This window comes from Amblyomma americanum, chromosome 2 (genome assembly GCF_052857255.1).
Source record: "Amblyomma americanum isolate KBUSLIRL-KWMA chromosome 2, ASM5285725v1, whole genome shotgun sequence".
Taxonomy (NCBI): Eukaryota; Metazoa; Arthropoda; class Arachnida; order Ixodida; family Ixodidae; genus Amblyomma; species Amblyomma americanum.
This window is the reverse complement of record NC_135498.1, coordinates 87,184,524-87,208,071: the sequence shown is the minus strand read 5'-3', so window position 1 is coordinate 87,208,071 and position 23,548 is coordinate 87,184,524. Positions and strand designations below refer to the sequence as shown.

Below are 23,548 nucleotides of genomic sequence, written 5' to 3'. Positions count from 1 at the left end.
CATTTCTAACATTCTCACTTTTTAAACGCCCAGTGGCGCCATCTGGTGGTTAGGACAGGAACCATTGTCAACAGCTCGACGTCCCTCTTAAGCCTAAAAGGGGAAGAATCGTCACCCGAAATAAAAATTAAAGCAAATTTATCGCTCAATCGTTTTCCTATGGGCGAGATAAGACAAAGCGAAAGACCGCTGGTTCTTTTATGGCATGTGAACGTGCTGAAAAATGCAGTAACAGCGACGAATCCAGTCCATAGCAAGGCGTCCTGCATCGAAGGGCGCCGCCATGTTTGTCGCCGCGGGTACTCGCCTTCCTATTGGCTGACGAGATTCGGCGGATTTTTTTCCGGCGGCAGAATTCGGTCTTAGACCGATCGGCCTTTCCGCTGGGTATTTCGGCGGAATCTCTGCCGCGGAAGCGGATTCCGCTGGCTCTCGCCGCCGAATGTCCAAGTGTGAACGCGCCATAATACGCAGCATCATGCGTTTAACCACTATAGAAACTCGGCCGCCGCGGCTGGGTGGCTCCCATGTCCTCAGGATCAGCAGTCGTGCGCGATAACTACGGAGCCTATACATCCGGGCCGCTTTTATTGTTTCATTGTAGTTCGAAACATAATTTATATATGTTCTGTGGGATATTACACACTAATACTACGAAATGAACCATTTCTGGCGCATTTTTATGTTCAGCTTGAGCATATAGCATGCGCTTTCATTGAACGTTTATTTTATTTTGTGCCCGTATTCTGTTTAGCAGTGCTTCCATAGTTATTCTTAATTTTGTTTTGAATTCGTTTACCTTAATGTAAATATGCAGATGAGGGTAAACAAAATAGAATGCATGCCAGACTATTTGGTGCCTTACATGTGACTTCTATAGCACTAAACCACGACTCTCACGTAGTAATTAAATATAAAGCCCTGTTTAGCACATTTTCTGCACGAATATATTGTCAATTGGTAATTGATAAAAACCGGTAATCGATGCTGCTAAAATAAAGTCACCATACGGCTTTTCAACACTGAGAAAAAGTGCAGTCAGTAGATAGCAATTTCCGATGTGATAACTTGTTTATTTGGTCGGGAACTTTAAGGATTTCAAAAATAAAGAGCGCTACAACTCAATGCAAATTAACTGCAGCGCATGTCTTGCTTCCATGCCCACAAATTCTCGCAGCGTCGAGCTGGCGCAGGGGAATGCGTAGCCTTACTCTTGCATAACTTGATATCAGCATGTGTTCCAGAGAATCCTTGTGTCGCTGGCATGCCTCCAGACTGCAATGAGCCCTCTTCATTAAATATTCTGTCACAGCCTTTAGAGGAGACTTCAGGGTGAGCAGGTTGTCTGTCCAGGACTTGATTCCTTTAAAGTGCTCTTCGCAGGATGTGAGTGTGAGCAACCTCATAACTTCACCGCTCGGATAACATAAGTTCTTACCATCATGAACATACTCTCTTAGTGCAGTTAAATATGCATGCCCATGGCTCGTCGAGCCCAGCATTGCAGCCCTGCACTGCTCGCAGTTTTTCGTTTTTTTTCAAGATTCCTTTCTCAAGAAAGCCGCCAATATGGTGCAAAATGCTGCACTGAACTGAAGTCACTGCTTCAATGAAAAGAATTTCGCCATCATCAATTTCTTCCCACACAACTTCAGCACACACTCTTTTTCCTTGTGAAATCATGTCGACCAGGTACTCAGAATCATCCGTCTCATAATTTGAGGTCGCTGGCGTGTGCAAAAATTGACTGACACACGCAAGCTTCAGAGCACATTTCATGTCGTGCGCGTTTGGAATGGGTTTCCTCTGGCGCACAACAGAAAAAAAATCCTCTATGCAGTCCTGCAGCAGTCTCCGGGTGAGGAAGAACTTGTAGCCATCCGTTTTAAGTACAACGTCTTGCAAACGAAGGACCACTGTCGTTGCTATCATGCGTCCTGCCTGTGAGGGCTTCCACTGGGACGTGCTGCCAATCTGCATGTCTTGAATGGTCTCTAATGCCAGGCGCAACGTGTCCAGGGTTTCGTGGTACTTTGCCATGTCTCGCCAACTAAGTGCAACCGATGGATGTCGCGAGGACATCAGTTTGTACTATTTTGCAATGAGCCCCAGGAACCATGCTGTGGTTTCAGCTTCTGGCTTGAGCACTTTTTCTCTTATTAGACAACTAATGACAGCTGGCGATTCTTTGAAAAATTGAACTGCTATGCCGATCTACATTTTCGTAAAATGTCCTTTGCTGACATGCACTTCCGAAAGTTTGGGCGCAATTTTAAGTTCTCTGTCCCAGTCATATTCCGCGATAGCACGAACATGCTCCACCTTCACTTTGTAGGAGGGTAAGCCATGGTGGCAGGCAATTGCATCACCTAGTGTAAAGTCAATCGAGTTCAAAAGCTGACCCCGAATATTTTTATCACATGTGCGGCATCCGCTGCGAAGAAGAGTTCCATTCCCTCAAGCACAGGATGGGGGATTGAGCACACCGTTTTAGAATTCCTGTGACTGGAAGAGCCTAACTCGCGCCACATCGCTCTGTGGAGGATCCCATATCAGAGGTCACCGCAAGAACTCTGAGAGAAACATCTCCGAAAAGCTGCACGATTGCCAGCACAAAATCCTTAAGCAGACAGCCATCGAGAGAGCTTCCTGTAAAATGGTATGCAATGATCTGCTTCCACTTTGAGTCCAATTAATCCTCCGACCATAAACCCTAAGTAATGACAGGCAGGTTCCTCTGGCTCTGCTGGGAGTGTCTTTCCTCCAAACAAGACGTCTTCAGCATGATCGAGCTCATATTCAAGGAAAATTTTCATTTCATCGAGATAAAGTACCCAATCTCTTTCAATGTCTCCCATGCCCTCTGCTTTTACTCTGAGCACGTCAATCACTTCAGTTAGAATCCCTGGCAGGAACTTGAGCCCTTGAAGACGACGGACAAGAGTCCTATTGGAAAGCAGAGGGGTGCCCAAGTTTTTTCAGTGTTTCATAGCCTGATTCTCCACTCGCAAACATTATCTGAAGGGCTTGTTTCATTGTTTTCGACGACCACGCGGCACCTTGGTTGTTGTTCCGTGATAGGGCTTGCATTTGGTCTTCATTTATAAACTTCAGTTTTTTCGTAACACCATGCCGGCATTTTCCAACTTTTGAAGCTTCTTTTTAATTGACTGATTTGTAGCACTTGCTTTCCTATGAACTTCGTGAAGTTTCGCGTACTCTCTTTTTATGTCCTCAAGCTGTTTATTCTCTTCAGCACACGAGCTGTTACTGCACTTCTCTCGCACCAAATCGTCACGGGTTGCACTAAGTCGGCTGGCAACTTGCTGAGAATCTGGGGCAGGAACTGAGGTTTCCGGCGTGGAACTTGGGCAAGGTAAGTTTTTCATCTGACGTTGAGTCATCTCCGTGCGATCTCTCGGCACTGGCAGCAATTCTTTATTTGCTGCCTCTGGTATATCAGCCACGTCGTTGACATGCTGGTCTTGAATGTCTGTCGGTGAGGTATCAGAAGCACTGGATTGATACTGCAGATTATGTGTTCCTTCTTCTGTTGCAAGTGCTCCTTGTGGTAAAATCCTTTCTTTTGGCGGCTTCCTGTGCTTAGGCATTGCTGAAAAAAAAGAAACCACAGACGTTGCATCTCAGCAGGTACATTCTTTTATCATTATGAACGAAAATGCTCCGAGTTATGCTAGATATATAATGAAAATTAAACAAAATACGAAATTTCAGTAGCATGCCTTTGGATGGCAGGCGCGGTTGATTCATCTCTCCATAAAAATAGAGGAAACGAGCTATTTCATTATCCGGTGATATGAAGAGCATCCTGCTGTAACGCGCGTCTTTTCTGTGTCTGAAGAAACACCTGAATAATCGCTCCATGTGACTAAGGATGGCCGGTCATAAGAGTGGCCGGTCATAAGAGTGCCGATTTCTTGCTCTATAGAGCAACAAGCCGGCAAAGACTGCAAGAAGGAACAGGATTAAGAAACAAGCTCCGCAAACTTTAAATAGTGCGAAAATATGTGCCTTCTTACCACTGAACGACAAGAGCGGTTGGCACAGCATTGGGTTTCAATTTTTTCCAGACGTCCGCCCAGTTCTACTCAAAGGCACTTTCTTGAAAATGTGCCTGCAGCACGGAAGCACGCAATGGTGACACGAACTTATCACTGTTAAAGTTGAAAAGGCTTCACGCTAACCTTCTAAACAGTCCAAAATAACTAACACACACAGGGACTTTCACGAACAGTGATAAGTGAAATTTAGGGGCTCGCTAATATAGAATCAGGAAGAAGCCAAAGACTGTCGGCTTTCTCTGAACAAACAGTCATTACATGAAAGGCAAGCTTAAAGCTCACTGTAAGGGCCGTTGTACGATCGTTTCGGAGCGCCTTCCGCCTCGTCCGCTTCGCGAGCGGGCCTGGCGGATCCGCCTCGTTCGGCGAACGGATGGAAAGTTGGTCAACTTCAACTTTCTGGCGGACGAGCGCATCCGGCCGGGGACCGGATTGCAGCTATTGGCTGCTTTTCCCGTGACGTCAGTGACGTCCGAGCCCCTCCTCCCTCCGCCTCGGTTCTGCTCTTCCGGGGAAAGATGGCCATCCGTCGACTGAACTGGGGAGCGCGGCCTAGGCAGTGGCAGCGATGTCGCGAAGCGTATTATATTGGACACATCATGATATTACCAGTGTTCAGAGCGACTGCAAACTTCGCCGCGTTCAGCAGTAATCATCTACGCTGACGGAGTTGAGAGAGCGCCTCTTCAAACCAATGCGAGACCTGTGCAGTGGCGGTGTCACGAAGTGTTTATATGGAGCTGTTTGTGGTTGTTGCAAGCGTTTGTAATTCCTGCGAGTATCAATCATCACGGACAGCGGCGAGTAACAGCTGCTCACGGTGAATTTCTTGTGCGTGCATGAGCTGCATAGCACAGTGACAAGTGTCCGCGTAGTGAACGTGATTGCGATCTGAGCGAGTGCTTTTACGTCAAGGCAGCGAAATGTGTACCTGCGAAAGCTCACGACGGACGCCGTGCTTTCCGAATGCTGAAATGATCGTGGCGTTACGCAGCTAGTCGCATTCGTTGCGATGGTTGCAGTGATCGCTACCACACGACGTTATTTCTGCTACGTATCCATTACTATTTTGACCGCGATTCGTGCGGGCACTGTGCTCGAGTACTGCGACGTGGCACGATCTTGGCTGCACGGCCGTCGGACTGTTTTCTGCGGTGACAAAAGCAACGCCGCCATCCTTTTGCGTCTTGGTGCTCCATTCAATACATTTTGTGATTATGGGTGCTCGGGTTACGAGTGGCCGGCCGACTGTGTAACTTTTGTGAAAACATGGGTGTGCAGTGCAGATGTATCTTCGAGGGCGTCATTTCTTTTTATTTCCTGCCCGCTGTGCAGACATTTGTCTGCAATAAATATTTGCGCGATGAATGGGTGACTGAACACTTCCTCTAGCCCTTTCGGTTTAGGTTGTGACAAAATGGTATTACGCGATTACAAACAAGAATCATTGCCGCATTTAAATCACGGCTAGTTCACAGTGTAGAATCTCTAATATGTGTTAACTCATGAGTCTACTTTTCAATGTGCATCCACTCTGTTGCGCAAAAAAATAACTGTGGCAGCAGCTTATGGGGTAAAAACTGTCCACAGAACAAGTTGGGCATAACGAGTCTTGATGAATATATATATATATATATATATATATATATATATATATATATATATATATATATATATATATATATATATATATATATATATATATATATATATAAAGAAAATCTTTCCCATGGCTTTTTTTCTCTTTTTGCTTTGTCAAATTCTTGGCAATGTGAAGTTGAAGTGGAATCTTGGTTTCCACTGCAATCAGAAAAATTCGGTGATCTTGAAGCGCCTCATGAACCGTGACACTGTTTGTTGTTGATTTTGCTCACGGTCCCTTTCGATCAGAAGATCAGCAGTGCGAAAGTGGGTGTGTGCACAATGCTATTGTTGCAGAGCAGCTCGTGAACTCTGCTTTGCTGGTGTTAAGTAGTTATTCAGCAGCACTCGCTCGGACAGCCACACCAGTTTGTTTAACAACACAATTTCGAAGCCTTGAGAAGGAGATGTCAGAATGCACATGCACCCTGCTACCTTCATTTGCCTGTGACTGCTTGCTACGGACATGATTACTTGTCTGCTGAGTGACGGCGATGGCGAGCACAATCGGCTGTGTATCGACAGTGTAGAACGCTTCCCAGATTTCCTTAATCCTCCTTACATTTTACACTAACAAAAATTTATTTGCTGACATATAGACGCATATTTGCACCTTAACCAGTGATCGGCTAGGTTCCCTGGCCCACTTATCCTTTTACATTTGTGTGGTCACGACAGTACCATTCCTGCCCAGATTCAAAGCTACAATAGCAAGGCTTGTTTCAGTTCTTTGAAATGTGCTAAGCATTGTTGCATGGTGGTTGGTTCTGCAATACCGACGTTGCCCTGTTTCTGAGAGTCCTGTAGTATCAATGGAACCGTTGACCTGCCAAGGCAAAGACCACATTTAATTTGAACCCATTCCTTTACTTGAATGAAATGGCTGTTGCTGCTTGCATTAGCAGATACCCCGCTTTGCACCGGCGCCTAGTTCTGTTCTTGCCCGCTGAGCATGCCTGAATCAGGAGTGCTGCATTTTTCTTTTCTTCTGCGGTGTACTCAGTATAAAAGGTGCTAACCTAGCATTGCGGGCTGCGGGGAGGCATATGTGAGGTTATAATATAAGCAAGCGATTCTGTTGTTTTAATTTTAAGCAGGTTATTTGATTTTGTGCAATGAGCAATCCAAGCCAGGATGTGAGTCGCCGAGCCCTGACAGTGATTTTTACACTAGAAAGAGAAGCTCTTTGGCAACCAGAAAGTGTATGAGCTGGTTAGAAATCAGTGTGCCTGGCAGTCCACGGGTTAGCATAACAGTCTGTGCAGACAGTGGGGCAAGCATTGTGACGGCAATTCCAGTGTGCAAGAAAGGTATATGATTCAGGCAGCGTTCGATTTATCTGCTCAAATCCAAAGTTTTAAGTCTTTCCCCTCTGCACATTAATGGGGCAAGAACACATGCGACAATGGGCCGTACGCATTTTCACTCTGTCCACTATGATCAGCAAGTTTCTATGTTAGCAAAGCGTAAGTAAAATGAAAAAAGTTTTTTCCCCAGAAATACTGCTAATAGTTTGAGTCCATATTAACGAGGACTGCAGTAATGAGGAATGGCTCTATATGTGAAAGTATGGTTAATTTTTTAGTTATGATGACACAAGCAATTAATCTGTGTTATTTTGAATACAAGACTAAAGAAGTACATTTATCTTGCAAATTATGAAGATGATTAGAAGGATGTGTTGTATGGCACAGTAGTTTGTTGGTTGAAGAATAGCGATTGGCTTTACCTGACACCACTTAAAACTGCAGAATGAGCCCTGTAGAGCTGGTAAAGGTATGTTAGGAACAAAGTCGACGGAAAACAGCACCACTGCACATAGTAACAATTCTTGCTCTGTTGTCCTCGTCCCTTAGCGCAGTTTCAACATGCAAACTTACCGCCGGCTCACCCGACAGTACACTCGTACCAAGTTTTGTGAAATTTGTAGCAAACATCAACAGGACAGGAAGCACAGTGTACGCATATCTAGTGCATACTGTCCAGATAGCTTCCTGCCTCATCATAGTTCGGCCCCTCTATGTTTCTTACCCATCATTTCCCAGCACCTATGGCCCTATTTATGCCATTGGCATGTGCTGCAAATCACCAAACACATTTTGTACTCTTGCCCTGCTAGATTGTTTTGGCCCATTAAGTTGTTTCATCCAAATTGGCAAGCTTTTAGAAAACATTCCTGCAATAGCCAACTTGCTCTTGTTCTTCACGACATGCACCTTGACTGCAATATCCCCCTCGATGCTTTTCTTCTTGGCTTTGAAAGAGCATGTGATTCGCTTATTTATGTATGGCATTTTCGTCGTGCTTTAACTTGTATCCAATTGCTCTAAACTGGATCCAAGCCAGCCGTCGGCAGATTTCCCTTGCCAATTCTTAAGCATCCTGCCTTTTCCTGCAGTCTTGGATGTCCCCCAAGGCATTGCCCTTGAGCCTCAGCTTTTTACTACCTACATTATGGCTTTCCTTTCAGTGTTTTGTTACATGCCTTCATTGATGGCTGTATTAAGGGGTCTGCCATCTTGCAATCAATACCCATGTTTTAGTTCTCCAAAACAACATTTTGCATGCTCTAGAATGGCCTGTTTGCTAATGTTACTAAGAATGCACTCATTTTTTTTTATTGTAAGCAAAACTACATTGTGCCTACTTATAAGGCCTTACCGAGAAAGGTATATTCACTGGATACTGGTTGAAACACTCAGCCATTCACATGGCTCGCATGGTCTCACCTCATAATGCCTGTACGCCCTCCCACAGCCTAGGACATTTACACCATAACATGTACTCAGCATTGCCGTCTTCCAAGTTACTTGCGTTCAGATCCTCTTAACTAAAATCCTAGAATGAGTTCAGACCTGAGCCCTTGTTTTATTTTCTCAGACTATTGTTGAAGCTCCAGTTCCACAGCACCAAAGGTGAATCTTCAAATTTCTTCATGTCGTGCAGAAACGGCAGGGTTTTTTTCACTCTTTACCGTCACATAACCAACTAATCTGTTCAGACTCATGTTTCCTTCTGCACTAGCCGCACTAGTACTGTTGTGCCTAGTTAGCTCATGCCACTGCATTTCAATATTGATTTTTGTTTTTGCCACTAAAGGCTGGAATGGCCTTCCACCTCACAAGGCTTACTAACCTCTTGTCCCTTGAGCTAGTCACTGCAGAAATGCACGCAATAAATGATAATGCTCGTCCTCTAATTAAAGTAATTCCCTCAAGGCAGAGAATATTTGTAATAAGGGAGTAAATACTCATTAATGTCCACCCAAGTGCAGCCATAAGGCCACAAAGAAGAGCTACAAAGCTTTCCTTTGTAGCCGTATGGCTGTGCTTGGATGCTAATGGTTGATTACTTCTACACAAAGCTGACCACTCAAATATTGTCATTTAGTACTGTTTAGGTATAATAAATGTCAAAATAAATTGTTCTAATGAAGTGCTTAGTCGCTTGCTTAGCTCGGCAAGCCAATGGAATGTTCTCTTACGCGTAAGAACTTTCCTCACAATCTATTTCAAGTAATATTGGGGAACATTTACACAATAGTTTTGTCGGACGGCATACAGTTGCATTTACGCTAACTTTCACACTGTGCACAAGCTAGGTCTAGCCAACAACCTGTGCACTCAAAAGCTAAGCATGCATTATTGTGCCTATCTGTGTCAGATTTTTTTGGTTTCTCTCTCTTATCGTCTCTTCAGCTAAGCAACACACCGCCTTCATAACATGGCTCAGTGAGAATGCTACGAATGCATGTTTATGCATGTGACTTTTATATATTCAGTATAGTGTTAACAGGGCTGTTGGTTCATCTTGAACACAAAAGCTGTCAACTTCAATTTGCAGCAAAGAGACACCAGTAAAGACAAAAGTCATCACTGCTTTTCTGTTTTTTTTTTTCGGCTTTCTTTGGCCTAACTTCAAATTGGTCTTTTCCAAGTTTCTAATGCCTATCCATGCCTCAATTAATTGAAAACCAAACTGGCAGTGAAATAGGTATATTTTGCTGAAAATGTGGATAGACGGAAACTAATAGCACACTCTAAAATTCAACACATGTTGAGTGGTATAAACATGAGTTAACAGTAAGCGATGGTCACTTTTGCTAGCTGGATTGTGAACTGGTCACCTTTACATTCAATCAGTCTACATTTTACTAATGAGTGAAAATAACTCTTAAACATTGCTTTAAAGTTGTATCAGAGAACGTACACTTATATGCCTGTCACATACTTAGATGGCTCAATTTCTATTTCATTTTATTGTGCAACATCATAGACCTCATACTGGAAATCCAAGTTTACAAATTCTGCTTCCGCGGCGGCTGCGTTTTTATGGAGGAAAAACGCTAAGGCGCCCGTGTGCTGTGCGATGTCAGTGCACGTTAAAGATCCCCAGGTGGTCGAAATTATTCCGGAGCCCTCCACTACGGCACCTCTCTCTTCCTTTCTTCTTTCACTCCCTCCTTTATCCCTTCCCTTACGGCGTGGTTCAGGTGTCCAACGATATATGAGACAGATACTGCGCCATTTCTTTTCCCGCCCAAAAAACCAATTATATACAAATTCTGCTTGAGTTGTTGGTGTTTGCTCGAGAAAAGCAGATTATAGGGTCATTGTATCCCGTTTCCCTGACTGTACAAAGTATTCTTGCCCAGCCTAAGCCAGGAGCCATTGCAGTGTAAACCCTCCAAATTGGTTCTTGTATTTACTCTACCTGTAATCCACTTTACTGGCTCCCACATCTCATTATGTTTATAGTAATAGAAATACATGTGTAGACTTTTATGCAATACAAAGGCACCCACATTGTTTTCCACTCACAGCGACATTTGAGAATGCTTTGGAGTTGCACAGAGTATATACCAGCTAATTTTGTACATGGCAACAATGACATGTCCTTCAGCAGAACTTCCGATCGATACTTGTTTTCAGTGCTGTAGTCTGACTTGTGCAACGGCAATATCAGCTCATGAAGATATGCTAAAGGACTACCTGATGGCGCGCAGTCTCTGTGGAGAACAAAGCACCTTGCACTACAGCCAAGTGATGCATGTCTAAGCCACTTTGCAGCCACACAGTGCTATTTCTATTTTGGCTTTAATAATGGACTTAAAAACAACAAAATAAGTCACTATTGTTACATTGTCAGTGTTCTGTAAAATGTAGAACTGCTTTAATTAGAACTGATTTTACCTAGCTATTCCAAACAATTTGAAAAGTCATAATTTCTTATGTGCATTTGCATTTTGCGTTTGACAGCAGTGTGCTAAAATGTTAATTTTTAATGCATACACAATTCAGGCACACACACACACACACACACACACACACACACACACACACACAACTTATATATTGAATAGATAAGCATGTCTTTTGCATTAGCAGTCAGCTGGCTGTAGGTAGTTGGGGGGGGGGGGGGGGGGTTGTTTACATATTAAAATGACAACTATGCAAAAGACAGGCCAACAGTCGCCCGATTTGGTCTGCCAAAACCATGTCATCGTGATGTCTGGCTCTATGTCACCCTGCGCCGATGAAAACAGACGGTCGACTTTCGACGTCGGCGCCACGTCTCCCACAAGACGGCAGTTGGCCGATGGTTCGCCAACTCCCATGTCACACTAGCGAGACAACGTGCGAGACCTCCCGCCAACTTGGCCCTTTCTCGTTCTCACTCTTCTTTTGTCATTTCCTGCTATGCGAAATTCATGGGCTGGGACGCTTTACTTTTAACTCTTTTAAATAAATCCCACCTTAGTAAAACAAACTCTTAACACTCGTGATTATGAACCTAGATTGAGTGCAGTCTAGTACTGAGCAGCACTTATTGCTGGGTCAGAAAGGCATGGCTCGAAAAATAAATCCAGTCGCTCGCGGGTAAACAAGACGGGGGAGATTATTTAAAACTAAAATAATAAAAAGAAGAAAAAAAATCCCCGACCACGCGGATTCGAACTAGGAACCTTGAAATCTGAAGCTACTGCTATACCCACAATGCAATGGAGAACAGAGCATTGCGTAGTATTCAGAGGTGCTGATAAGAAGCACTCAGCAGTGTGACACTCGCGACAAAAGTAAAAAGCAGGCAACCCATGTGCGAAAACTCGGCCGGCGCGCTGCACCGGTCGCTGCTTGCGAATTGCAGCCCCACTGCAAGCAGGGACACACAGAGCAGCCAGCATCGCTGCGCCGCTCGACTCAAGCACTCGAGCTCAAAGCGTACGTTTTGCCACTCGCAGCGGTCTGATTACTGCTTGGCTTGGTGTGAAGTTCGCACCATAAAAGACAAAATAGCCATATTATCAGAAAGACCGCCTGCTATACACGAGCAGCGACAAAGCATGCTTGCGCTAGTAGCGGGATTTCGGCAACGGCACCGCCTGCGGTCGCTCCTCGACGAACTGCGCTGCTGCCTGGCGCAGCACACGCCGCTTCGCGAGTAGCCTGCGCTATAATATCTCTTAATATCCCTTTGCTGTTAACAGTATAATCTCACCATAAACTAAAATTTCGGTCAATTTCCGCGACACCTTCGGCTGCGGACCCAGCGGACCGCTGCGGGCGACAGGCGAGCCGGACCGAAACGGCGGGCCAGCGGCAGCTTGTGAGGCGATTCTGGTGAGAAATTTTGCTCGTATGAGTTGTTGCTTTTGCCAGCAACTCGGTGTTGATCAACGATTCTCAGGAATGATACATTTGGCACATTTCTCTGTCTCAGCGTTTACTGCTTACGTCAAAAACAATCTTAAGCTGATTTTTATTACGGCGGCGGACGGATCTAGGCTGGCCTGCCGGCGAGCAGGCTCGGTTTACTTCACGTTCGCACCAAAAAAGACAAAACAGCCATGCTATCAGAAACGCCGCCTGCTATATTCGAGCAACGACAGCATGGCCGCGCTTTCGTCAACGACGCCGCCTGCGGGAGCGCCAGTGCGACGAACTGCGCTGCTTCCCGGCTGCCGTACTCGTCGCTAAGCCTAGCTGGTTTCGCATCGATGCCGCAGCTCAGGGAGCTTTGGAACTAGCCAGCGCAGTAATAAAGGAACTCCTCTAGTCACATCAACCTGTCCGATAATAAAATAAAGTTCTGCTCGATTTCCGCGACGCCTTAGGACGCGGATCTAGCAGACGTCAGGCGAGCCGCACGAAGCAGCAGCAGCAGCAACAGGCGGCTGAAATTTGCTTGTATCGTAGTTATCACTTCAACCAGCACCTTGGCATTGGCCAACGAATCTCAGTAAGGATACTTTTTTGGACATTCATCTATCCCAGAGCTTGTTATGAACTTAAACAAACAGCACTAGAGCGTCGTTGTTCTGAAATCCTGAGGATAGCCTAACTTTCAGAGGGGGCAGCCTTCTGTTATTTTGGCAAACCGTCGACCGTTGTGAAAACATCGCGACGAACGAGGAGGAGTTCGCGATGGCGATATTTTTCGGTCTCTTGGGTATAAATGGTCCACATGTCGTTTCCGACACATATCACAGCCGACCACGATTGTACCTTCGACGAAAATCCTGCGGCAAAAAAAAAAGCGTTGACGGAACGGATGTCTCGAGTACGCCGCAATTAATACGGGCTATTCCTACTGCAAGATATCTGCGTGTTTTGCTACAGGCATGCATGCCTGTACCGCCGCACGCGATTAGACGGCAGGCACTGCCGGGCGCGCCAATCGGAAAGCTGGGACCATCCGCCTCGCTCGCAAGCGCCAAAGTGATCGTACAACTTTCCGCCTCACGTCCGCCTGGCGGCCGAAAACTGGCGGACCGCTCGCGAAGCGGACGTGGCGGAAGGCGCTCCGAAACGATCGTACAACGGCTGTTACGTCTCGCCTACGACGCGCGGTATAACCGGCGCGGATGCAACGGACGCCGCGGCTTCGTTCAAAGTGGCGGTCAATTTGGGCCCGTTCAGTGCTGCCGTAACGCCTCTCGCCAAGCGCGTCCAGGCAGGTTTCAATGCCACGTGCCGTCGTGTGTGCGTGTGTGTGTGTGCATGTTGGTGCCCACGCTTGTCAAAGCGCGGCAGCCGGGGAGAGGAGCTCCCCAACTGGGAGGCGAGGAGGTCTGACCGGCGCCGGCCCGGCGGACGCGCACGTCACGTCTGAACATGTCTGAGCGTCGCCGTATCGGGCGCCTCATCCCAAGCCGTTCCTTCTTGCCCTCGACTCCGAGGGTATAAAAAAGCCGCTCCCCCGGACGCCAAAGGGACTTCGATTTCTTCCTTCGAGTAACGTGGTCGCCCTGACCGGCTGCTCTTTTGCGATGCCAGAATAAACAAGTTGTTCTGTTGCCAGTCGACTCATCCTTTGCCGGGACCTTCGGATGTTTCCAGCTTTGCCCCAGGCCGCCAGGCCAACGCTACCCTTGGGGCTTGCAACCCATTTGCAACAACTGGTTGCCAGCGGTGAGATCCCGACAATGGAGGCCAGCAGCGAAGATATGCGGTCAACTGTATGCTGAGCAGCACAACGACCATCCGGGAGCAGTGCAACGAGCCCTGTGTGATGACTGGTTGCCTGCAGCAGAACGACTGCGCTGAATTCTTGGCTGCGAGGTTTGGTGAGTGCGGGACTTTCTTCTTCTGAGTTTTGCCAGGCTTTTGTTAGTGTCAGAAACAGAGCTGGTAATTGTGTTGTCGTTGCTGCCGGGTTAGTTTGCGGCAAGACAATAGTAGGCAGTAGAGAAAGCAGCATTCGGAGCAGCCATGGATTTGAAGTCGTTGCGCAAACCGAAATTGCTGGAGCTTGCAAGAGAGTTGGGTCTGGATGTCTCAGACAAACTCAGAAAACCAGAACTGCTAAGGGCTATTCTTGAGTTGGAGGCTGAGGATGACGAGCTGTCGGAATGCCTTGAGACAATTGAGGAGAGGGAGCAAAAAGAGGAGCGCGAACGTAAAGAACAAAAAGAGAAAGACGAGCGCGAACGTAAAGAACAAAAAGAAAAAGAGAAAGACGAGCGCGAACGTAAAGAACAAAAAGAGAAAGAGGAGCGCGAACGTAAAGAGCAAAAAGAGAAAGAAGAGCGCGACCGTCAACACGCTTTGGAAATGAAGCGTCTCGAGGTAGAGATGGAACGCGCTCGTAATGGAAGTCAGGCACACGGTGCAGGAGAACGAGTATCGTTCAAAATGACTGACCTGATGCGGCCGTTTAAGCTTGGAGAGGACATTGGTTTGTTCCTGGTTAACTTTGAGCGAACGTGCGAGAAGCAGGGGTTCTCTCGGGAAACGTGGCCACAGCGCTTGCTCACTTTGTTACCCGGCGAGGCGGCCGACGTAGTCGCTCGCTTGAAGAGAGAGGAGGCAGAGGATTTCGACCAAGTGAAATCGAGTCTGCTAAAAAAGTACAGGCTGTCAGCGGAGGCGTTCCGTCGGAAGTTTCGAGAAAATGAAAAAGGCAGAAGTGAGTCATATACAGAGTTTGCCTACAGGCTTATGTCAAACATGCAGGAGTGGCTCAAAGAAGAGAAAGCGTTTGGTGACCACGAGAAAATTCTGCAGTGTTTCGGGCTGGAACAGTTTTATAGTCGGTTACCTGAGAACGTGCGGTACTGGGTCTTGGATAGGCCAGACGTTAGTACAGTGGCTAAAGCCGCCGAGCTAGCCGAGGAGTTTGTGACGCTTCGGGCTGGCGGAGCTAAGGACGGTCAAAAGGGTGAATTTGGCTCCAAGTCTGAGAGGCCGAAGTTCACACCCATGAGAGCAAGGGGGGACACATGTAGTGCGGATGCGAGTGAAAGCAGTCCGACCGAACGTAAGGAGACGGCGGCAGCCGAAGCCGAACGCAGAAAGCGGTTCGAGAGGAGGCAAGCGCGCGTGTGTTATACGTGCCAGAAGCCGGGTCACTTTTCGGCGCAGTGTCCAGAAACAAAAAGAGAAGTCGTGTGTTTGTCATTATGTAGCACTGACGAGAACATGAAGCTTCTCGAGCCTTACATGCGAGACTTCCTCGTGAACGGGAAAGAGTGCCGAGTGCTTCGTGATTCTGCAGCTACAATAGATGTAGTTCACCCCTCTTACGTAGAACCCGATATGTTCACGGGCGAGTGCGCATGGATCAAGCAAGCCGTGGAAGCTCACAGCGTGTGTCTGCCCGTAGCAAAAGTGCTTATTGGAGGACCTTTCGGAGCACTTGAGACGGAGGCCGTAGTGTCATCTATGCTGCCCCCCCAGTACCCGTACCTATTTTCGAACAGGTCCGATCACCTCCTGCGCGAGAAGGGGCTTTTGTTTGGTGAGGCTAGCGTTCAGGCCTTAACCAGATCGAGAGTTCGGGAGCTCGCTGCAAAGGCGGTAGTTGCGGGGCCGACGTTGTCGAACAATGAGAAAGGGTCGGAGGCGCACCAAGCTGATATTCAGAGCACGTCCGAACTGAATAAAATTGAGCCTGTAGCGTTGAAGGCACCAGGTACTGGAGAGGAAATGCCCGACACGGGAAAGTTAGAAGAGCTTCCGGTCGAGCTTCCGGGACTAGGCTCAGTGACGAACAGGGAAGACACTGATCAGGTCATTAGTGACTTAATCATTAAAGCACCGCTGTCGGCTGAGCAGAAAACCGAACTACACCAACTCTTACAAGAGTTTCAAGGTCAGTTCTCTAAGAGGCCTGGTAGGACTTCTGTCCTTACTCATGATATAGAACTTACCTCCCCAGAGCCAGTACGATCCAAGGCGTACCGGGTGTCACCCCGCCAGCGCGATATTATGGAGGCTGAGGTAAAGAAAATGCTACAGCTCGGTGTTATTGAGGCGGGTGAGAGTGATTATACCTCCCCTTTGATTTTAGTTGAGGTACCGGGCAAGGAACCTCGTCCTTGCGTCGAATACCGCAGGCTTAATTCCATCACTAAGGATCAAATTTATCCGATCCCTAACATCGAGGAGCGCCTTGAGAAAGTTAGTAGCGCTCAGTTTATTTCCACCCTAGATCTTGTAAGGGGTTATTGGCAGGTTCCACTTACAGAAGAGGCTAGTAGGTATGCGGCGTTCATTTCACCAATGGGAACATTCCGTCCTAAAGTTTTGAGTTTTGGCTTGAAGAACGCGCCATACTGCTTTTCAAGCCTCATGGACAAAGTGTTGCGGGGACAGGAAGAATTCGCTTTACCGTATTTAGACGACGTAGCGATATTCTCCGCATCCTGGTCTGAGCATATGGCACACTTGCGGGCAGTGCTAACCCGCCTGCGCGAAGCGGGCTTGACAGTCAAGGCTCCCAAGTGCCAATTAGCACAGGCCGAGGTTGTCTACCTCGGTCACGTGATTGGACAGGGTCGTCGCCGCCCCTCTGAAATAAAGGTGGCTGCTGTGCGAGACTTCCCGCAACCGCGCACGAAGACCGATATTCGGTCGTTCTTAGGTGTCGCCGGCTACTATCAGAGGTACATCCCCAGGTACTCAGATATCGCGGCTCCCCTGACGGATGCTCTAAGAAAAACAGAGCCCCAAACAGTCGTCTGGAGCGAGACAAAGGAAAGAGCTTTTAGCGCCCTAAAGAGCGCCCTAACAAGCCAGCCTATGCTACGATCGCCAGACTACACAAAAGGGTTCGTTGTTCAGTGCGATGCTAGTGAGCGAGGCATGGGCGTTGTACTGTGCCAAAGGGACAATGGAGAAGTGGAACACCCCGTCCTGTATGCTAGTCGTAAGCTGACCTGTCGTGAGCAGGCGTACAGCGCCACCGAGAAAGAGTGTGCGTGTCTCGTGTGGGCCGTTCAGAAATTGTCATGCTACCTAGCCGGCTCGAGGTTTATCATTGAGACGGATCACTGCCCTCTCCAATGACTGCAGACCATCTCTCCCAAAAATGGCCGCCTCCTGCGCTGGAGCCTCGCTTTGCAACAATATTCCTTTGAGGTGCGTTACAAAAAGGGGAGTCTCAACGGTAACGCCGATGGCTTAAGTCGAAGCCCCTAACGTAGGAATCCGCCTCAAAGTTGTTTGTTAGTGATGTTTTCTTCCTGAGGCAGGATTTTTAACATATTGCTTTTGTTTAGTGTTTCAAAGTGATTATGTGCTTTCTAGTGCAATTTTCCAATTTGTGGACGCGTTCTGAGTGCTGCTTGACTACTGTAAGGAACTAGGCAGTAGTATAAAAGGGGAAAGAGCCTGGCAGAGCTTAGTGAGGGTTGTCTCGTGCTTGCTGACTGAGCGGTTGCGTTTCGGCGTAGTTCTAACGCTTGCTGGGAACGAGCACAAAAATGGCAACTCTCCCGAAGTCACTTTGCAGTGTCCTGTGTGATCCTGAACATGAGAACGAGGCCTTCTCTGTGCGCTGCGCTCAAGCAACGTCGAGGGACGACCGGTTTCGATTACGAGCATCATCGAGCGACATCCCTCCGGACAGCGGATGCAGTCCCCTGACCATCGGGATCTCCTTCTCCCGGCGGGGCGGTCTGTTACGTCTCGCCTACGACGCGCGGTATAGCCGGCGCGGATGCAACGGACGCCGCGGCTTCGTTCAAAGTGGCGGTCATTTTGGGCCCGTTCAGTGCTGCCGTAACGCCTCTCGCCAAGCGCGTCCAGGCAGGTTTCAATGCCACGTGCCGTCGTGTGTGCGTGTGTGTGTGTGCATGTTGGTGCCCACGCTTGTCAAAGCGCGGCAGCCGGGGAGAGGAGCTCCCCAACTGGGAGGCGAGGAGGTCTGACCGGCGCCGGCCCGGCGGACGCGCACGTCACGTCTGAACATGTCTGAGCGTCGCCGTATCGGGCGCCTCATCCCAAGCCGTTCCTTCTTGCCCTCGACTCCGAGGGCATAAAAAAGCCGCTCCCCCGGACGCCAAAGGGACTTCGATTTCTTCCTTCGAGTAACGTAGTCGCCCTGACCGGCTGCTCTTTTGCGATGCCAGAATAAACAAGTTGTTCTGTTGCCAGTCGACTCATCCTTTGCCGGGACCTTCGGATGTTTCCAGCTTTGCCCCAGGCCGCCAGGCCAACGCTACCCTTGGGGCTTGCAACCCATTTGCAACACGGCCCTAAGGCCGCCGCTCTGCGTCCCTTTGCAGGACACCGGCACACGCGGAAGCGGCTGCCCAGTTCAAGCGAGAGCCCCCAGGTGCATACGGGGAATGAATAGGGTCGCTTGACGCACCGACCCCCCTAACGACGTAGGCTATTGTCGGAGAGGCACCCGCAGCGTCCCGAAGTGCCTCATGGCCAAAAGCTTATTTCCAGGAGGGCAATGACAAACACCTGTTATGACGAACATGCCGTACTCACCCAAACCGTGGGAAAACAGGGCGTTCCTTATCTGGTTTGCCGGAGCGGCAGACAAGTCCTTTCATGCTTATTAGCGTTGTCCCGCCGTCGGTAGTGCGGCGGCTTCGTGGCCCTTTCGCTCCCTCTTCTGTTGCTGACGGGCGACACGGATTGATGATGGGTGGGAGCACATCAGTGTCAAGAACTTGACGAGCAACGTGAGCGGAAAGCGGTCGGGGGGGGGGGGGGGGGTGTCTGAGGAAAGTCGGAAGAATGAAAGAATTGCTACGAAGGGAGAGCGTGTGGATACTCTTACTTGAGAGATAGAGCGGTGGCGTATTTCTTTTTTATTTCGTTTGTGTTGTTAACGAGGCCCTGGGTTCGAGGCTAAGTAAAACCCACGGGGTAGTCCTTATCTCGCATGTTATATTTGAATGGAGAATTGATGCTTAGGGCGGGCCACTGAAATTGACCGCCCTTAGTCCTTTGTTAATTAAGTGCTTAAAAGTGCACGTGAACGGGTGTAGTGCCGTCCAGTCTGAGCTGGGGCTCTATGCTTAGCATGTAACGTGGTGGTACTTAGACTCTGACCCGTCGGGTCGATGAGTAAAGTAGTGCTAAGTTTGTTCTTTTGTAAATTCACTTCTGCTTCTTCCAGTTTTACTCTCTGCATATGCATGCTGTAAATATACACTCTGCTGTCACCATCTACAAGCACGCCTCCTGTCCATCTTCCAAGCCGAACGACACAAGAGGAAGGGCTCGTAAACCTTTCTCGAAGAAACGAACGACCTGAAATTCTACTGGCGCAGCGCGACAGTATTCGGCCCGTCTCATCGCCAAGGGCAGTCATCGCAGTGACAACCACAGGCAATCCGACACGGAGCAGCGAGGAGCTGTTAAGGGACAACTACACCTCGGCTACTACCGAAGCTGGTAGAGCGGACGCATCATTCGGGCTCTGGGCGGCAGACATCAGAAGATATGCGCCGGTTGACTGGGATTTCTTGCGTTTTGTCAAGGTTGGCATGGTTGCTACACTGAAGGCTTCGGGTACAGGTGTGGAACACGTGATCAATATGGAGAAAAATTTCGGTCTTAAGACCTCCTTCAGTTCTAAATTAGGCCTCGAATTTAAAACGCTTCAAGGTGTTATTCTCTCAGAGGCAGGGCAAACGACTATTCGCCGCCTTGAGTTGAAATTTCAGGAGCGGATGAGGCAGATAGAAAGGCAGGAGCAGGAACGGCTAGAAATGCTGGAGCTGATTTATGCGGGCAGGACGGCACTCGGCACTGCGTCCGATGGAAAGCGCCGAGACCGTGCAGACATAGGCCCTGAAGCTCAGAGTGTTGGTGCGGTTGGTAACGAGCTACCTAAAACTTTGGCGGAAGAAGAGAGACAGAAAGAAGGAAAAGGAACGAATTCACAGATGCAGGAAATGTCGGCTGCAGCGAACGGACATTTCAGTCATGAAAACGCCTTCAGTAATGAGTTTGTCCCCGAATGAAAAACTCTCCGAGGTGTTACCCTATCAGATGCAGGGCAGGATTCTATTCGTCGCTTTGAATTGAATTTCTGGGAGCGAATGAGACACATTAAATGGAATGAGAAAGTAGAGCTAAGAAAGCTTGAGCTGAAGTATATGGGTGGCGGGCAGGATAGCACTACGTCCGAATTAAAGGACAGAGACCATGCAAACCTATAGGCCCTGATGCTCAGAGCACTGGGGAGGTTGACAACGACTTCCCTGAAAATGTGGCAGAGGCACTAGGACAGAATAACAAGGAGGTCAGTGAGATCCATATTGCAGAAGCCTCAGAGTCTCTATCAATTCAGATTGGAAAACAACATTCAGGAAAAGCAGCGCTCTAGATTTATCTATTGAAGGGTGCTGAGAGTGAAATGGGGAGAGAGAAAAAACAAGAACGGTGCATCCAGCGCACTTTCAGAGCGGTCAAAAACACAGTCGCAGAAGTTGTTTCCGGACAAAGCTAATTTTTAGCTAGTACTGGGGATAGAAAATGTTCCCCATTCCAGTGAGACCAGGTGTGTTCAAGATGAGGTCCTCATTGAGAGCTTGGGTTACCTATTGCTCGCCAATGGGGCGTTTGTGCCGAAGCACAGCGGTAGCGATTCCACAGTCAGACGCAATGACATTGAAGAGTGGGCCGATTCGGCGGCAGAGTTTGTAACACAGTGTCTAAGCACAAATGCTGAAATGCTCTACACAGAAATACTGCAGTCGCGGCGCGTTTTTCGGCGCTAATCAGGATCACTTGAGCATCAAAGATGGCAGTCTGCCAATCACTGCCAAACTGGATCGAATAGGCTTTGTGCCATCTCCGCCTCCTAAGCCGCCATGGAAGGGTAAGCCCGATATCGTTGCAGCGAGAGCGCAACGGTCAGCTTTTGTGGCAGGTCGAGTGGCGCAACCAGGCTGGCCTCGGCAGGTTTGAATGTTCCCATTCAGCCGACGTGGTTTGGGCACTGAAGTGTTGGGTGATGTCAAGATTTGTGCAAGAGACTATTATATGAGGACATTCAGCTGTTGTTCCGTGAGTATTGTGCGCAGGCCTGTGAACAGTCCTGAACAATGCGACTTTGTGTGTGCCTTGAATGTGGACTCTGCGCAGTGCATGATGTGGCTGCCCGTTCAGTGAACTGTACAGCAGCATGCACCAATGTGGCGTTTCATAGTTTTTATTGATTGTTGCTTTGATTTTGTTCTCGAAGTGTCGAGTACCCAGGAGAAACTGTGCCCCGGGAGGGCTGACCATTTCGTTGGGCCCTCAGTGATGAAAGGCAGACTGGTCTTGCTAAAGAAATATTGTAAATTCATTATGGTGGTTGCACATACAGCAATGTTCACGGTGTTCTTGATGCTTTCCTTGACTATTGTCGGAAGCTGTCTGGGTGTTGTGGGGGGGGGGGGGGGGCATCAGATTACTGTTGCTTACTAGAAGCCTTTCGTCGACTTGGCGATGGGCAGCGTGCTGTAGTGGAGTACACCTAACTTTAGACTAAATTAAATCTGCCATTTCTGACCTGACAGCTCTGAAATCACCTGGGCCAGATAGCATTACTAACGAGTAGTATAAAACATTTCCACATTGGCTTGCGCCTGGTCTAATGAAGGTTTTTCAGGCTTCTTAGGATGTTGGTATTCTCCCACACTTTCTATTCCGGGCATATTATAAAAATTCCAGAAAACACTGTTACAGATCGACTGAAATAGTTAAAGGATATCGTCCAATTTCCCTCTGTAATGCAGATTACCAACTTTTTGCAAGGTTTCTATGTAATCATCTGCAACCAGTTGTCGCTGACTTAATACGCTCGCATCAGGTCTGCGGTATGAGGCCGCTGCATCCAAAACCATATTCATATTGCACGTTCGGTATTGGAGACAGTATCGTATGACACCGGCCAAATAGCTCTTATTAATACTGACCTTGCAAAGGAATTTGATAAAGTTCGTCACGATTTCTTGTTCACTGCCATAGAGCATACAAATATTGGAGATTTTTCGCTCAGGGGCATAAGACTGCTATAAGGAGTCCTATATCAGGCTAATTGCTAACCAAGAGCTACACAAAGTTACACCGCTGAAATTATCTGTTCGCCAATGTTGTCCGCTATTGCATTTGTTTGCTCTATATCTGAACCCCTTTGCCTCAGTATTATTAATCGTGCAACTATTCTTGGTTTCTCCCTGGCAATAAGTGAACGTAAGATGCTTAAGCCTATGCTGATGATGTCGCCCTCTTTTGTTCTTACAAAAAGAATGTACTTGAGGCATTACATTTGAATGAGCAGTTTTGTGTGACATCAGGTGCGGCTTTCAGTTTAGATAAATCCAGTGGATATTGGTTGGGTCATTGGGGTGTGAGGCCCAGTGATTTTGGTGGCATAAGCTGGGACTGCGGATCCCTTCAGTACCCGTGGGTTCCTCTTAAGCAAATTCGCAACAGTGAAGCCTATTGGTATTAACAGGTAATGTTCATGAGGCGACGAACAATGACTTGGACGGGTAGGGCACTGTCAGTGTATGCTCGGGCTCAAGTCTGCACATTTTTTAACTTGCAGGACATGCCTATGCGCTGCAGGTTCTCCACTGTGCGAGGAAGAAAGTGCAGGTGATGCACAGAACATTCGCTGCCTTCATATGGCGCGCCCAATGGGAACCCATTCGTCGTGACAACCTATTTCTTTCTCTGGTGTCTGGTGGAACAGGTCTTTTTCACTTTTTTGTGCCTTAGTTTGTTTCGCGTTTTTTTTCTTTTTCAGATCGGCAAACCACCCTTTATAGTAGCTGTGCTTATTAGGCATCTTAGTTCTCACTTGCCTTTGATATTGGCACCGACTTGACCAACTCGTGAGGAGCCCTTATATGGATTCCTTAAAGAAGTTGCGGACACCTTCAGTTTCCTCACTGTGCGCTTTTCTTCGGACTATCTGTATAGCCTCTCCAGAAGGCAGATGACTACAGAGTATTTCTGTCCTGTACGGTTGTATAGGCAACCTTTTCTGAAATTCCTTGAAACCAGTATTTTAAAACGTGTCGAGCGAATGTGCATTTCTTCTGCGCAAAAACGTTCTTCTTTAAACTGCACACATCGACG

At 47.8% G+C, this 23,548-nt stretch overlaps 1 pseudogene; it reads right to left on the bottom strand.

The window, feature by feature from the left end:
- Nucleotides 1-1,121: 1,121 nt before the first annotated feature.
- On the bottom strand, nucleotides 1,122-19,348 carry LOC144119860 (uncharacterized; annotated as a pseudogene).
- Between the last annotated feature and the right edge of the window lie 4,200 nt (nucleotides 19,349-23,548).